At 44.6% G+C, this 14,383-nt stretch overlaps 2 long non-coding RNA genes across 2 annotated transcripts in view; both read right to left on the bottom strand.

The window, feature by feature from the left end:
• LOC131495685 (uncharacterized) overlaps nucleotides 1-14,383 on the bottom strand; it is a 33,883-nt gene that overhangs the window by 13,661 nt on the left and 5,839 nt on the right. The gene's annotated exons all lie outside the window — the stretch shown is intronic.
• Nucleotides 4,669-7,054, bottom strand: LOC131495686 (uncharacterized). The gene is made up of 2 exons (XR_009254067.1): nucleotides 5,995-7,054; nucleotides 4,669-5,940 (listed from the first exon to the last, which is right to left on the bottom strand). It is a non-coding gene; the product is annotated as an uncharacterized LOC131495686 (long non-coding RNA).

Raw genomic sequence — 14,383 nt, 5'->3', positions numbered from 1 at the left:
CTCCTCCCTTGGAGGGAAAACCAAATTACCTTTTAGTGTCTTTTCAGGTTAAGCCTAACGTGGAGAAGCATGCTCATTCTGGCAGTTGGCACTTGGAAAAAACATGAGCTGTGACTCACCAGTCATTTTGAGCCAAGTATTTTGAATTTGCTCAGGACAGGAAAACGGCCAGGGGGGTGGGCAGGGGAGGAGAGGGGAGGACCCACGTAGTTGATGGCTAACAACTAACCAACTCTGTTCCAAAAAGGCAAGTACAGGGGAGACTCTCAGAACATATGCTTCTGTTCTTGTTGTTTCGCTGCCAGGAGCCTCCTAAATCATTGTGAAATGGCTGCTTTCTGCCTGCCTCGATCATGTATTATAGGGCATTAATAAATAATGGGAGGTTGTAGGACCAAAAGGCGGGAAAACCCAAAGGGAAGGTGATGGAGAGGCATAATTTAACAAGTAAATGAAAGAAGCTATTAAATCATAGTTAAATTATGCTGGCACTGGAAAAAAAGGGGGGGGGGGGATTTCTCACTGCAAAATGCTTTCAATAAAATATGAAATTTCTCTCCTGGCTGACAGAGGCATCTTCCAATCATAAGGATAGAAGTCTGTGACCTGTGGCTCCCATTAGATACCGAGCTCAGGCAAGGGGCCTGAGGAAGGAGAGTTTCAAGGTGTTTCTCAGTCCATATTTTTCCACATTCACCATTTGAATACCCATCTATGATCTGCCTCTTGCTGGTGGCCCCGGTAGCCAGTTCATTAATTTTATGCCCACCTTTCCATTGACTCCTTTTGGCATACTTTGGGGTTCCCACCCTGGAGGAGGGGAAATACCAAAGTTGTGACTTAAAAATAACTTATGTCATGTACAGTTTTATGCCTTCTCAGGTACCATTGTATTTATTAACTATTTGACATTTATGATAACGCTGTCAGGTAGGAGATCAACTCTTTGGGTGGGAAAGCCGTATCTTATTCCTATTGGTATGCCCAGAACCCAGAAAAGTGAACATTTAAAAAACACTGAATTGGATGGATGGATGGATGAATGGATGGATGGATGGATGCATTCATGCATGCCTGGGGAGGTGAATGAATGAATGAACTCCCATCTTGGAACTGAGAGGCTCAGAGAGGTTAAGTGACTTGTCCAAGACTGAACTAGATAGTGTGGCAGTTAAAACTACCAGAAAGGCTTTCAGAATCTCAACCTGTGCTCTTTCAACACAACATGTTGTCTCTCTTCAAGGTCACACAGTAAACTAGATCAAAGCCAGTATATGGGACCCCTGTAAGTTCACACAAGCAAAAAGCAGACACGTTTTTTTTTTCTCTGTTGGGATTGTGTTTTCAACTGTGGCAAAGACTGTTGTTGAGCATCTGAAGGACTTTGAGGGTCTCTGTATCTAAAGGAAGTTTCTGGAATCCTCTGGCAGAAGATCCACACAGAAGCCAGGCGTTCACAGTAAGTCTGTCCCTTTCCTTGTTTCCAGGGACGTGTGCTGTGGTCTTGGCAGGAAAACCTGCTGCCATTCAATTTCTCAAACATGCTTGGGCCCCAAGCCCCACTGGGAGAAGCATGTGTATGGACATGCCAGGGGAATAAAGTCACAGCAGAGTAGATTTGTTTGGACAGGCAGGCTTAGTGGTCTGACAGGATGTGCAAGATACCCACACTACTCTGCGTTTTAAGAAGGAGCTACCTGGCAAACATATCAAAAAGCTAGGGGATAAATCTCTCCAGGCTCCCTGAATGCTCAGGAGTACAGAGGTTTTTTTCAAACGTCTCTCAGGACAGTGAGGCACCTCTGAACCTCTTTACAGACAGTGGCAGCTCAACCAGACTACGCGTGCTTAGAAGAATCAGCAGACCGGGAGAGAAGATCAGAAGTTCACTTTAGCGGCCCGCATTCGCTAGCAGGAAGAGATTCTGCGGTAGGCTTTGGAATGAGCGAGTACCAGGATCCACCAGTTAACAATTTGCTACCCGTGCAGTGTTACGCAAGTTATTGAACCTCTTTGAGCCTCAATTTCCTCCTCCTTTAAATGGGAATATTTGAACCCGCCGGGTCAATTATATTGGATTCGGCTACAAGTGACACCCTAAAACCCCAAGTGCCTTAAACAAGATGCAAAAGACAAAAAAGTGATTCAGATGCAAGCAATTTGCCACTGGTACGATGGTTCCACAACCCATCTGGAATCCAGGCTCCTTTCATCAGGTTGCTCTACCTTTCTGTAAAACATACTTAACACCACACACTTCAAGATGGCTTTGCAAGCTCCAGGGACTTTGTTCAAAGTCCAGCCGTTAGGCAGAAGGGGAATGCACTATGCCTCTTGTAAGCCTCTTAGGGGATGCCTGGGTGGCTCAGTCGGCTGAGCATCCCAATTCTTGATTTTGACTCAGGTCACGACCTCATGGTTCCTGAGTTCAAACCCCATGTTGGGCTCTGCACAGACAGTGTGGAGCCTGCTTGGGATTCTTTCTCTCCCTCTCTCTCTCTGCCCCTCCCCTGCTCTCTCTCTCTCTCTCTCTCTTTCAAAGTAAATAAACTTTAAAAAAAAAAAAAGGATATTTCTTGAAAGTTCTACATAACCCTCCCTCTCATAGTCCGTTGGCCAGAACTTAGTCATCTGGCCACATCTCCATGCAAAGGGGGGCTGGAAGATCTCATTTTTATTCCTGGTGTCCACGTACCCAGATGAAACTCAGAGGTTCCGCTGCTTATTAAAATTGGGGGGATGAGTATTGGGGGATTGTCAATATAGCCTCTCATGTCTCATTTGCAGGATAAATGCAAATGACTGCTATGGTTAAGGTTGACATACCTCTACCCAGGAACAGATTTCTGTGGAAATCTTGGCAATGCCTGACTTACTTGACTTCATCCCGGAGACACCGTGTAATTCCATCTGTTTCCTCGCTGAGATCAAAGTGAAGGTCCCAATAAAGTCAAATAGTGAATTTGGAGAGAATTTGCGGGGAGAAATGAAGATGAGTAAAGTGCTGTTAACTAGGACCCATGCAGGTAAGATCATAGAAATGGTGAAGTTTTCAACTAGAAGACAGGTGACTTCCAAGTTGCCATGTCTGTTTTCTCAGTCATGGTGGCCAAAGTGCTTCCCTCCACCGACTGCAAGAGCAAAGAAAAAGATAGGAAACAAAGTGAAAGTGGGGTGATAGCTGGGGTTCTCGTGTATATAGGTTTTCAAGCAGGGAAACAGATGGGGGAGGTAGAGAGGGTATTGTCAATTTAAAGATCTGTCTTATTGGCACTTTGTGGATAGCCTATAAGTATTTCCGGGGTGGAAGAAGAAATGGTGATCTTTCTGGATGACTATGGATATGAAGACTGTATCAGTCAGGGTTCTCCAGAGAAACACAGCCAATAAGAGATATATATATTATATATGAGATATATATAATATATATATATATATCTCATATATATATACATCTCATATATATATAATGTATATATATATAATGTGTGTATATATATATATTCATATATATATATGAAACACAGAGAGAGAGAGACAGAGATGCATTTATGGTAAGGCATTGGCTCATCAAGTTGTGGAGGCTGCCAAGTACAAATTCCACAGGGTAGGTCTGCAGCTGGAGATCCAGGGAAGAGTTGTGTTGTACTTTGAGTCCAAAGGCCATCTGCCACTGCTTGGAGAATTCTCTCTTCCTCAGAAGTCAGCCTTTTTCTTAATTCAACTGATGAGATAAGGCCCACATATACTCCACATTATGGAGTATGATCTGCTTTACTCAAAGTCTACTGACTGATGTCGCTCTCCTCAGTGCGCTTGGGTGGCTCAGTCTGTTAAGCACCCAACTTCAGCTCGGGTCATGATGTCACAGTTCATGAGTGTGAGCCCCATGTTAGGCTCTCCGCCATCAGTGCAGAGCCCGCTTCAGATTCTCTCTCTCTCTCTCTCTCTCTCTCTCTCTCTCTCTCTCTCAAAAATAAATAACTTTTTTTTTGGGGGGGGGGACAGAGAGAGACAGAGCATGAACGGGGGAGGGGCAGAGAGAGAGGGAGACACAGAATCGGAAACTGGCTCCAGGCTCCAAGCCATCAGCCCAGAGCCTGACGCGGGGCTCAAACTCACGGACCGCGAGATCGTGACCTGGCTGAAGTCGGACGCTTAACCGACTGCGCCACCCAGGCGCCCCAATAAATAACATTTTTAAAAAGAAGAAGAAATGCTGATCTCTTCTAGAAAATACCTTCACGGCAACATCCAGATATGTCTGAGCAAGTATCTGTGTACCATGGTTTAGCCAAATTGACGTATAAAATTTACCATCACGAAGACCTTCAGAGTCTTGCCCAACAATAGAATGATATTCATGGAAAGACCTCTTTTTGCCATTAGGTTTTCTTTGCTTAAAAAGTCTCTATTGGACAGATTGCTCAAACAAATACTTGGAAATATTTTAAACACTAAAAGAAATGCACTATTGAAGGACTTAGGCTCAAGGAACAGGTAATGAATTTTCATTTCAGAGTCAAAAAATATTTTTTTAAAAGCAAGAAGAGGGCTCATTGGGCCTTCATACTGGATAGCATGGAACAGATGGAAATGAGAAGAAAATGATTCAAACCACAGGAAGTGGCTGATGGAGAACACTGACAGATAAAAAAAAACCTGCTATTGACTAAAGCAGTAGATGGATATTTCATAGGAATTAGTTGAGTTTTTGTCCTCATTGCTCCCAATAGAACCAAGGTAATAGGGGGAAGAGTGAGTGAATGAATATGTCGAGCGTGTGTGTATGTGTTTATATGTGAGACATAAATAGAAAGGAAAGGAATAGGGAGGAGAAGGGCAAGAATATAAATATTTAAGAAAGCTTTATTTTATTGAAGTAAAGAATAACCTCTGGAACTGTCCACCTTGACTTCCCATGATGAGCAAAGGAGAGGAGAAGCTATGGGTGATTTTAGGGATGGTCTGAAGATGCCTATCATCTCCCTTCTCTTCTGGTAATAGCTCTTGGAAGACCCACCAGCTGTCACACTGTTTGGGGCTGTAGGACTGGATGGGCTGGCATATGCAGCAGATGTCAGCCCTTGACAGGGCTGTTAGGGTCATGAAGGATTCCTTTAGCACACATCCAAGTCCTGAGCAAGATCCAGGATGACTCCTCTAAAACTTGGGCATGATCTTGCCTTACTCAGCTCAGAAGGCTCCAGAGCTTTCATGGCCAGATGATTTCAGTGCTGGCGTCTTTGACCCTCACATCATGGCCCTAACTTTCCTTTCTGGCCTTGTCTACCACTATGTCCCTGCCCAGGTCCAGCACTCGAGCCAAGCCTTCTTAGACTGGCTCCCTGAATCTTTTCAATGTGTGCCTGCCTCTGTGGTTTTCCTTGTGATGTGTCTCCTCAGCCTGGAATTCTTTTCCCACCCCTCAGCCCATCCATAGAGTTTTCCAAACTCAGTCCCATGCTGCCTTCATCAAGAAGTCCTTTCTTTTTCATTACAATTGCAAGAAGAATGAATTTATTATAAAAATATTTCTTTATGCCAGGAGAGTATAAAGTAAGAGATTTCTCCATGCCTTACATCCATCACCACTATCAAGAACAACAACCCGGCACCTCCCCAGTGCCAGGCGTAAGAGTTGTGATTAGTTTGGTGACCAACTAAAGCTCTCTCATACCCTCATTTAGATAAGTGGAGAAGGTCTCTCCAATCTCTGAAGTACCCTGGTATTTGTTATCCCTCTTACGATACTTTATCTTGTTCTGCACTATGTTATATGTAAATTTATCTCTTTTTTAATGTTTATCTATTGTTTATTTTGAGAGACAGAGAGATGAGGTCTTGTGGGTGAGAGTGGGGAAGGGGCAGAGAGAGACGAGATAGAGCACCCCAAGCAAGCTCCACACTGTGAGCACAGAGCCCAACGAGGGGCTCAAACTCACCCACCGTGAGATCATGGCCTGAACCGAAATCAGAAGACAGATGCTTAACTAGCTGAGCCACCCAGGCACCCAATGTGTAAACTTATATTAATTGATCTCCACACTTGCCTTTCTTCACTAAAATGTAACTTATGTGAGGGTCATTTATAGATATATTAATCTAGATTCCCTCAACACAGAGATTAAGACAATTGCCTCCATATTTGGTTTAGCTCATCAAACTTCTATGAGCACCTGTGCTGAGCCTTGTTCAGCCCGGGACCAAGGAGGAGACAAACAAGCAAACAAAACCCATACAACCCAGCCTTTCAGGAACCTGCAGTTTAAGTGATCTCTCTATCCCACTGAAAAACAAAGAAAAAAAAAATGTTTGCAGAATTGTTAGATACTAACTACCCAGAAGCAATAGATCCTGGCTCTGTGGAGGTGACACTCATCTGAGCAAAAAATTGCTTACCAAAAATATTTAAGAGCACTTCAAAGCAATCATCAAATATGGGCAAATGAGAGTGAGCTCAAAATGAGGGAGGGGCAGGGAATGGGAAGGAGCGCCGGTAGAAAGGGGGTTAACACTGAAGGCTTTTGCAAAGCTCTCTAGAGGAGTGTGACTGAAGCTGGTCTTGGAGCACCTGGGATGTTATTTATGATGCATTGAAGGCTGTCAACAGCATTCTTCCGGAGAATTCCGCCTGCAAGGGGGAAGTCATTAAAAGGAGAGGCACTGCCACACCGGAATGGATAAAGCCTTCCAGCTTCTAGTTTAATCCCTCTGACCTTGGAGATGAATGTCTTCTTCTGTTGATCTTTCCTGGTCTGCAGTCATCAACTATTATTTATATTTTCAGCCAGTGTAGCATACATAGTGAAGAGGCTCTGACACCAGAAAGACCAGGGATCAAATGCCAACACTGACACATCTTCACTGGGGGCCAGAGCACTGACAGCCCAAATTTCCTCACCTGCAAAATGGGAATAACAGCACGTAACTCCTCCGGCTTTTGCGAGGATGAAACTTAACGGCATCTGTGAACTGATCTAGCGCCAGTGATGTGGCACAGAGCAAGTGTTCAAAGAATAGGAGCTGTTTCTATTGTTAGACCCGTTACCTCTCACTAGAGCATCATCGTTTTCACAAGGGGGAGAGCCCATCCTCCGCTGCTCCCACAGCTTAGCCAGGGACCCATACGCTAAGAGCCTTCATTGACCTCTGCCCCGTTTCCTGCCTGGGGCTGGAAGAACTCTGCTCCCAGAAGAGATGCAAATACAGAAGGTCCTACAGCAGCTCATCACCAATGAAGCCAGCAAGTGGGAGGGATGGGCAGAAGGTATGCTACGCAGAGATACCAGATGGTTTAAAAGCCCAGGTAGGGATGAAAATCGAGTATGGGTATAAGCAAGATTGTGAATGACCAGAGGACCTTTCCCATTAGGCTGTGCAGGAGCTTGGAATGCCTTGGCCAAACCCCAGGTGGGTTTTTTAGGTGTTTTTCAAGACAGGGTTGAATATGCAAAGAGAGAGTTTACATTTTGTTCCGTGGAAAGAAGATATTCTTGTAAAATATGGCATCTTGCGCAAGAGGCCAAAGCTATATAGCTCATGAGAAAATATGGCGATGGGACAATGATCTGAAATCTTGAGAGAACTAAGCTCAACCCTTTGCACTGACCCCAAGGAGAGGGAAATTCCCACCAAAGAAGAGATGAATACGGATGATTTGTTCCACTTTTCTTGGGCCTTACAAATGTGTATTTTCATACCAAATCTCACTCTATGTACTATACACAAGATCAAACTTAGGGAAGATGAGACCAATATTGAAGCTCTGTCTGAGATTTCATCACTTTGATGCCTTTCTCCTTTCCTTTAGTGGTAGAAATAGAGCTAATCTCTGTCTTTCAAATAGTTGGGTTTGTATTTTTTGATCGGGGAGAATTAAATTAAATTAGACAGGTCTGGAGTGGTTTTTAGAACCATTAGTTTGGCATAATGGACATACCTAGATAAAACATTTACATAAGGAAATCAAACTGGACTTATTTTTTTTACCCAGTGTTCTGACCTCTATTGGAGTTGTGACAAGCAGAATTTAGCTGAATATTTCTTAAGATGGTACATATAACAAAAAATGTATCCCCTAAGATACCTATGTAAATCAACATTTCCCTTTGCTTAAAGGAAAAAAAAACTACAAAGAGAGAGAGAGAGAGAGAGAGAGGGAGAGAGAGAGAGAGAGAAATCTTTTCAAATATTTATAGGCATATTTTCCATTTGGGTCCTTATTTGAATTTTACTCTCATTTAGAATACAATTCTGACAACTCCATCATTTATGTCAGCCCTGGCAATATTCCATGAAAAAACACCAATATAACACAAAATCTAGATGCAAAGAGGATTATGATGTCATATTAAAAGAAGGAAAAGGAGCATTAAAATAAGAGACTTATCTGAAATGATCAGAAATGAAATTCTCTTTGGGATGAAATGGTCTTCCAGAAATGCAGCCATTTAACATAAGATTAAAATGATACTTTATAAGAACGAAAGCAGAATACAAACTGTCTTTCCCTGAATGAACTTAAATTTGCATACAACGAAGGGTAAATGAAAAAGAGGGCACATTTCAGGCTACTAGACTCCAGCTTCTTCACTTTGCTCAGCAATTTCTCTGCACGTGCTCCCACATCGAAGCCATCAGGAGTCCGTAGGAATGATGCAAATTCTAGGGCCCCATCATATCCGAATCAGAATGTATACAGGGGAGGGGGAGAGTCTGCATTTTATACAAGCCTCCCAGTAATGCTAAAACCCACTGGTGTTTGAGAACCTGTGGTCTGCCAGGTCTCCAGGAAGTATAGGAGGTCCAGGACAGAATTCTGAGCCTGTTTTATAGCCCAAGAACCACCAAATCTATTCAACCATCCTGAGTTTGAACCCTTCTTATCTCTTGACAGAGTGACCTTAAACAAGTCCCTCAATCTCCCTAGGCCTCAATTTCCTCATTGGTAAAATGGGATCACTTGTTTCAAAGGTTGCCTTGAGCGTTGGGGAGGTGACAGTCTTCTATAAAAGCAGTGCATGATCCAAGTTACTCCCTGCTACCATCATTGTTTCTATGTGACTAAGACCATGATAATAAAAGACTAGTTTGCTTAACTAGCAACATTGCCACCGTTAAGATTAGGAGTACAAGGACTATAAGCTAAAGAGGCCAGAAAATAACTAGCTGGTACAATTCTGCGTGATCATCAAATACTTATCAAGAGTAAGTATGAGTCAGTTGGCTGGCACATTTGGCGTTGCAAAGTTATCGATGGGAATGACAAGGGAGGATTAGGGTGAGAGAAAGCCACGGTGATGTGTGAATGACCAGACCAATGTGTGGCTACGGGAAGCGTGTGGTTTTGTTTCTCAGAGGCATCTGGAAGATGAGGATTACAGGCAGGTGACTGTCTTTGTAGAAGATCTGGAGACTGAAATCAGGGAGGAAAAAGGAAGTTTCCAAAGACTTGTGTTCAAAGACTTGTAAAGCTTTCCAAAGTTTCCAAAGACAGATAAAGCTTATCTGGATAGAGGAAGGTGAGGCAGAAATGCCATTTAGAAATCACAGCAAGGAAACAAGGAAGAATTCTGAGATTACAGTTGATTTCCAACTCTGCGGCAAATCATCAGGATGTCAAAATGGATGGAATTTTAAAATATTTCCCTGATTATAGATGATGCAAGTTTAGCTACTGAAAACCACAGCCCTGCCCCCCTGGTAGGTTTGTTGTGTGTGCGGTGGGGGAAGGGAGGCAGGACGGAGAGGAGGACAGGAGGGTGCTGTACTCCTGGAACGGGAACTGGAAACACCAGGACCAAAAGTAGCTGCATGCCAAACAGGGCAGAGCTCTGGCTTCCTTTGTGTCAAGTTCTTGGAGTTTAAATTTAAACTTCTGGAGGTCTCTCCCCTCAAAGTCCAGATAAATTGATGGTCTTCCTGGGAGTTCTATGCCGTGCCTAGCTTTTACTCATTCTGTTCCCCTGGATGAGACTACCCTTCCTTGCCCCTTTCCCTGACCTTTAAAGCCGTAATTATTCCAAGTGTGGTAAGGACTGAGTCAAAGTATCAGCTTGGCCACCACCACCCCCCCCCATCATTATATCCATCACTCCCTTCTCTCTGACCCGTGTGAGTGTCAGGTATCTACCTATGGGTCTACATGGAGGAGGTTCTTTGAGGTCAAAGACTACATCTAATACCCTATGTGTCTCTCTAGATATCTTCTTCCGTATAGTAAGGATGCTCAAAACATGTGAATAACATTACTTCATCCTCTACCTTTGCTGGGCCTTGAGATATTGTCCACCCTGAACTTATAAAACCCCATACAGCAGCCCCAACAGAGGAAAGATAGCTGTGGGATTCTCTGCTCATTACAGCAGGATTTAAAGACGGCAACTTTCAGGGGCGCCTGGGTGGCGCAGTCGGTTAAGCGTCCGACTTCAGCCAGGTCACGATCTCGCGGTCCGTGAGTTCGAGCCCCGCGTCAGGCTCTGGGCTGATGGCTCGGAGCCTGGAGCCTGTTTCCGATTCTGTGTCTCCCTCTCTCTCTGCCCCTCCCCCGTTCATGCTCTGTCTCTCTCTCTGTCCCAAAAATAAATAAAAAAGCGTTGAAAAAAAAAAAAAAATTTAAAAAAAAAAAAAAAATAAAGACGGCAACTTTCAGCCAGTAAGTCAAGGGATCACGGTAAAAGGCTGCCTTGAACCAAAGACCTGTGTTAGAAGGGATCATCTATTATTAAAGGTTAAGGCCCTGGGACCCCTATCTGGCCCCTCTCTGCCATCAGACCTGCCCTTTTGCACACAGTTGCATAGGGACAGGATGCCACATCTCAGTGTGCCTTGGGAGATCTGACCTCTCCATAGAGCTCTCTCTATTGGTTGCCTGTTGAAGGGGGCTCCCTACTAACTATGCCATAACACAGATCAAATGAAGATTAAAAGATGCCAGGTGCCTGAACACGGCTCCTTTGGACTCCAGGAGGAGTCAGTCAGGTGTAACTCCAGTTCATACGCTTATTTTTTTTTTTTAATTTTTTTTTTCAACGTTTTTTATTTATTTTTGGGACAGAGAGAGACAGAGCATGAACGGGGGAGGGGCAGAGAGAGAGGGAGACACAGAATCGGAAACAGGCTCCAGGCTCCGAGCCGTCGGCCCGGAGCCCGACGCGGGGCTCGAACTCACGGACCGCGAGATCGTGACCTGGCTGAAGTCGGACGCTTAACCGACTGCGCCACCCAGGCGCCCCTCATACGCTTATTTTTAATGAGGGCTTGGCTTTGAACATCCTAGTGAGTGAGTCCATATTCATAGGATATTCTCAAGCAGGGAAATGCAAGTCCAGCTTGTGTTCTCAAAGGACTCAGAGACTGTCTTCCCTGGAAGGGAATTTAATATCACCCAATACAACACCATTTCCGGAAGTAACTGGAGTCAGAGAGGGGAAGGGACTTCCCCAAAGGTACCCAATCTATGACGGGCAAAAGTGGGGTTACAGCGCTATAGTTTTTCAACCTCCCCTGCAAAGCCCTCCAGTGTAAAGAAAGCAACACTTCCGTTTCCTTTGATAAAGTATCACAGAACTTCATACCCACCCCTACCAGAGAGTGTCTTCCCACTTGCCCACTTGGTAAGTAGAAGTAGACGTCCCTGTCCCCATCGCGCCCCGCACCTGCGCGTTTCTGGCTTTCCACCTCCGCGGTCATTATTGTGACCTGTCCTTCTCTGTCCTGTTCTCTTAGGCACCTTCAGCACCTGCAAAGCTGCCTCGTGTACGGAGCTGGTGCTTGGTTGTTCCCTATTGTGTAAGGGAGCGACTAAATGAAAAGAGATCAGTTGACCTCTGGCTGTCCTTTACAGAAAACCAGAAGTGGCCTGCACGCGGAGGGAGGAAGAAGATGATCTTTCATACCGGCTGGTGAAGTCTAGGATCCACGCTAAGGGCCACATTCTCTTAGTTAACTATAAGTCAAGAGGAGAAAGGAGACGACGTTGGGCCAAGTGTTTGGAGCAAATTGTCCGACTTACTCAAAGAGCTGGCGTGGAATTTTCACGCAGCGGTGATACGCCATCATTGGCACTACACGCGCCCACGCTGGGAGTGTGCACGCCCACGTACGCTCACTCACACCCTCCCATCTCCTCCTATTAGACGCTCCCACAAAATCTCTCACGATGTTGGCAAGTTGCTCAAGGGAATCTACCTATCCGTGGAATCCAAGATGGAAGAGAGGCTGGTCTCTTCTTGGGATAAAAGAGTCCAGAAATGATTATACTTGTCAGTTTTCCCTGGAAAGACTTATTTAGCCCAAGATCTAGTAAAGAAGTCTTGAAAAAAAGAGACTTTTTCCACAGTGCTTATTTTTTTTTTTTCATACACATACATCCCCTTTGCATTAGAGGTGCCTCCAACATTAAGATGTGAACAGCTTCCAGGGGCGCCTGGGTGGCTCAGCCGGTAAAGTATCCCACTTCGGCTCAGGTCACGATCTCGCGGTCTGTGGGTTCGAGCCCCACATCAGACTCTGTGCTGACAGCTCAGAGCCTGGAGCCTGCTTCTGATGCTGTGTCTCCCTCTCTCTCTGCCTCTCCCCCACTCGTGTTCTGTGTGTGTCTCTCTCTCAAAAATAAACATTAAAAAAAAATTTTTAATATGTGAACATCTTCCGACTTGAAAAAAAAAAAAGAAAAATCTGTTTTTTAATAAAGAAATTCCCACAATGCAATTCATCTCTCACTAAGCACTGTGCTTGTCCAACTATGGCAGAGACTTTAGGAGGAAAAAGATTCAAATTCCAGTTCAATTTACTTTTTCCTGTTTAGCTCCAAGCTCAGTAGGTGATCTTATAAGTTGACGGGGGTAACATTGCACCTATTAGCACTCGTCAACCAAAAGTAGATTGTTCGGGTTTCAGTAAACGTTTTTTTTTGAATTGGTTTAGGTTGGTGAGAAAATAAATTAAGTCAGAAACTCTGAGGCAAATTACATATTGAAATGAACAGTCGGATGCAAAATTCCCCATCCCCCTCCTCAAAAAAAAAAAAACAGGAAGAAAGCATAAATCTTGCTTTTCTGAGCTGTGAGAATTTCTACTCCTGTTACATCTGCGAACACTTCATAAGGCAATGTCTACGGTTTGATTTTCATAGCCCGTGTTTGATTGGAGCTTGCGTGACATCTGGGACTGTATTTTTGGAGAAATTTTGAAGCTAGTGATTTCCAGTGTTTAATCGCCAGCGTATTTATTTTCTACTATAGCATAATTGTCCATGGCTCCACATTTATTTTTTATGGGAGCCGTGCAAAATGAAAATCCGGGTGAATTAGTAACTTGCTCTTGTATCTGTCAAGGCTCGGTGGCTCTTACCTGCTCTAGAGGCTAAAAGCCGATGTGCTGACCTCACCGTGTCGGAAAAATCGAACACATGGCTGTTGTCAAGGACAAGACGCTGTCGGTTATAACAACAAAGGGAGCAGAAAAGGCTAATGAAGGAAGAGGCTATGCACCCCAGACAGGTACACAGCACCTTGCCCCTGGGGCTCCAAACCTGGGGTCGGGTCGGTGGCCACAGGTGCCCGCTGCAGAAAGGTAGGCTGTGCAAAAATTGTTTTCACCCCTGTCTACTGAGACGGAAAACACCTCAACTGGGCAGCCTGGTCCTCAGGAAGGGCATGAATAAGCACTTGCTTCTCCTCGTGGGGTTCGTCCAGCAGCCTGGTGTGCACGCAGGTAAGAACTAGAACGTAGGCGGCCTACCTGCACACTCACCAGGGCTCCCCCTGCCAGCTTTGTAGCATCGTGGGGGATCTTCTGTTTAGTTGGCTGGGTGTTATTGTGACCTCTCTTCTTCTGCTTTCAATTAAGCTACTGCAAGTCAAGAGACAGCAGCCACTGGACCAAAATCTAAGAAGTGATTTGCCCCGGGTCACACAGTTATTTAGCGAAAGACTCAATCTGGACAAGATTCCTTCCCATAAACCAAAGCTGGTAAGGTGGGATGAATGAGAGAGAGGGTGAAGGGAGGGACTGAAGTTTATAAGGGCTGCATGAAAAGGGGAGGCTTTGAGACAGAATTGATAGACAGTGTTTCAGTGGCTCAGCTGTCCCCTCCCACTTCTGGCTTCATTTCCCTCCGAGCCCCTCTTTACTCTGAGTTTCTGTCTGGGCAAGTCCTGAGCTTCTGGAATGTGTCTTCGCCTTCCTTATCTGGGAGCTAATCACTAAATAGCAGGTGGTGAAGATTCTGTTTTTCATCTCTCTTGTTCTGTCCTCTCTTTTACTCATTTCCTCAGGGCTGTGAATTTCTGAATCCCAAGCAGGAAACCTCCCTGATGTGTTCACACCTGGAACATCACTCTCTCTTTGTTTGGAGAGTATGGAAAGGTGCAGGGAG

This window comes from Neofelis nebulosa, chromosome 15 (assembly GCF_028018385.1).
Source record: "Neofelis nebulosa isolate mNeoNeb1 chromosome 15, mNeoNeb1.pri, whole genome shotgun sequence".
Lineage (NCBI taxonomy): Eukaryota > Metazoa > Chordata > Mammalia > Carnivora > Felidae > Neofelis > Neofelis nebulosa.
This window is presented reverse-complemented; position numbering and strand designations above follow the sequence as displayed.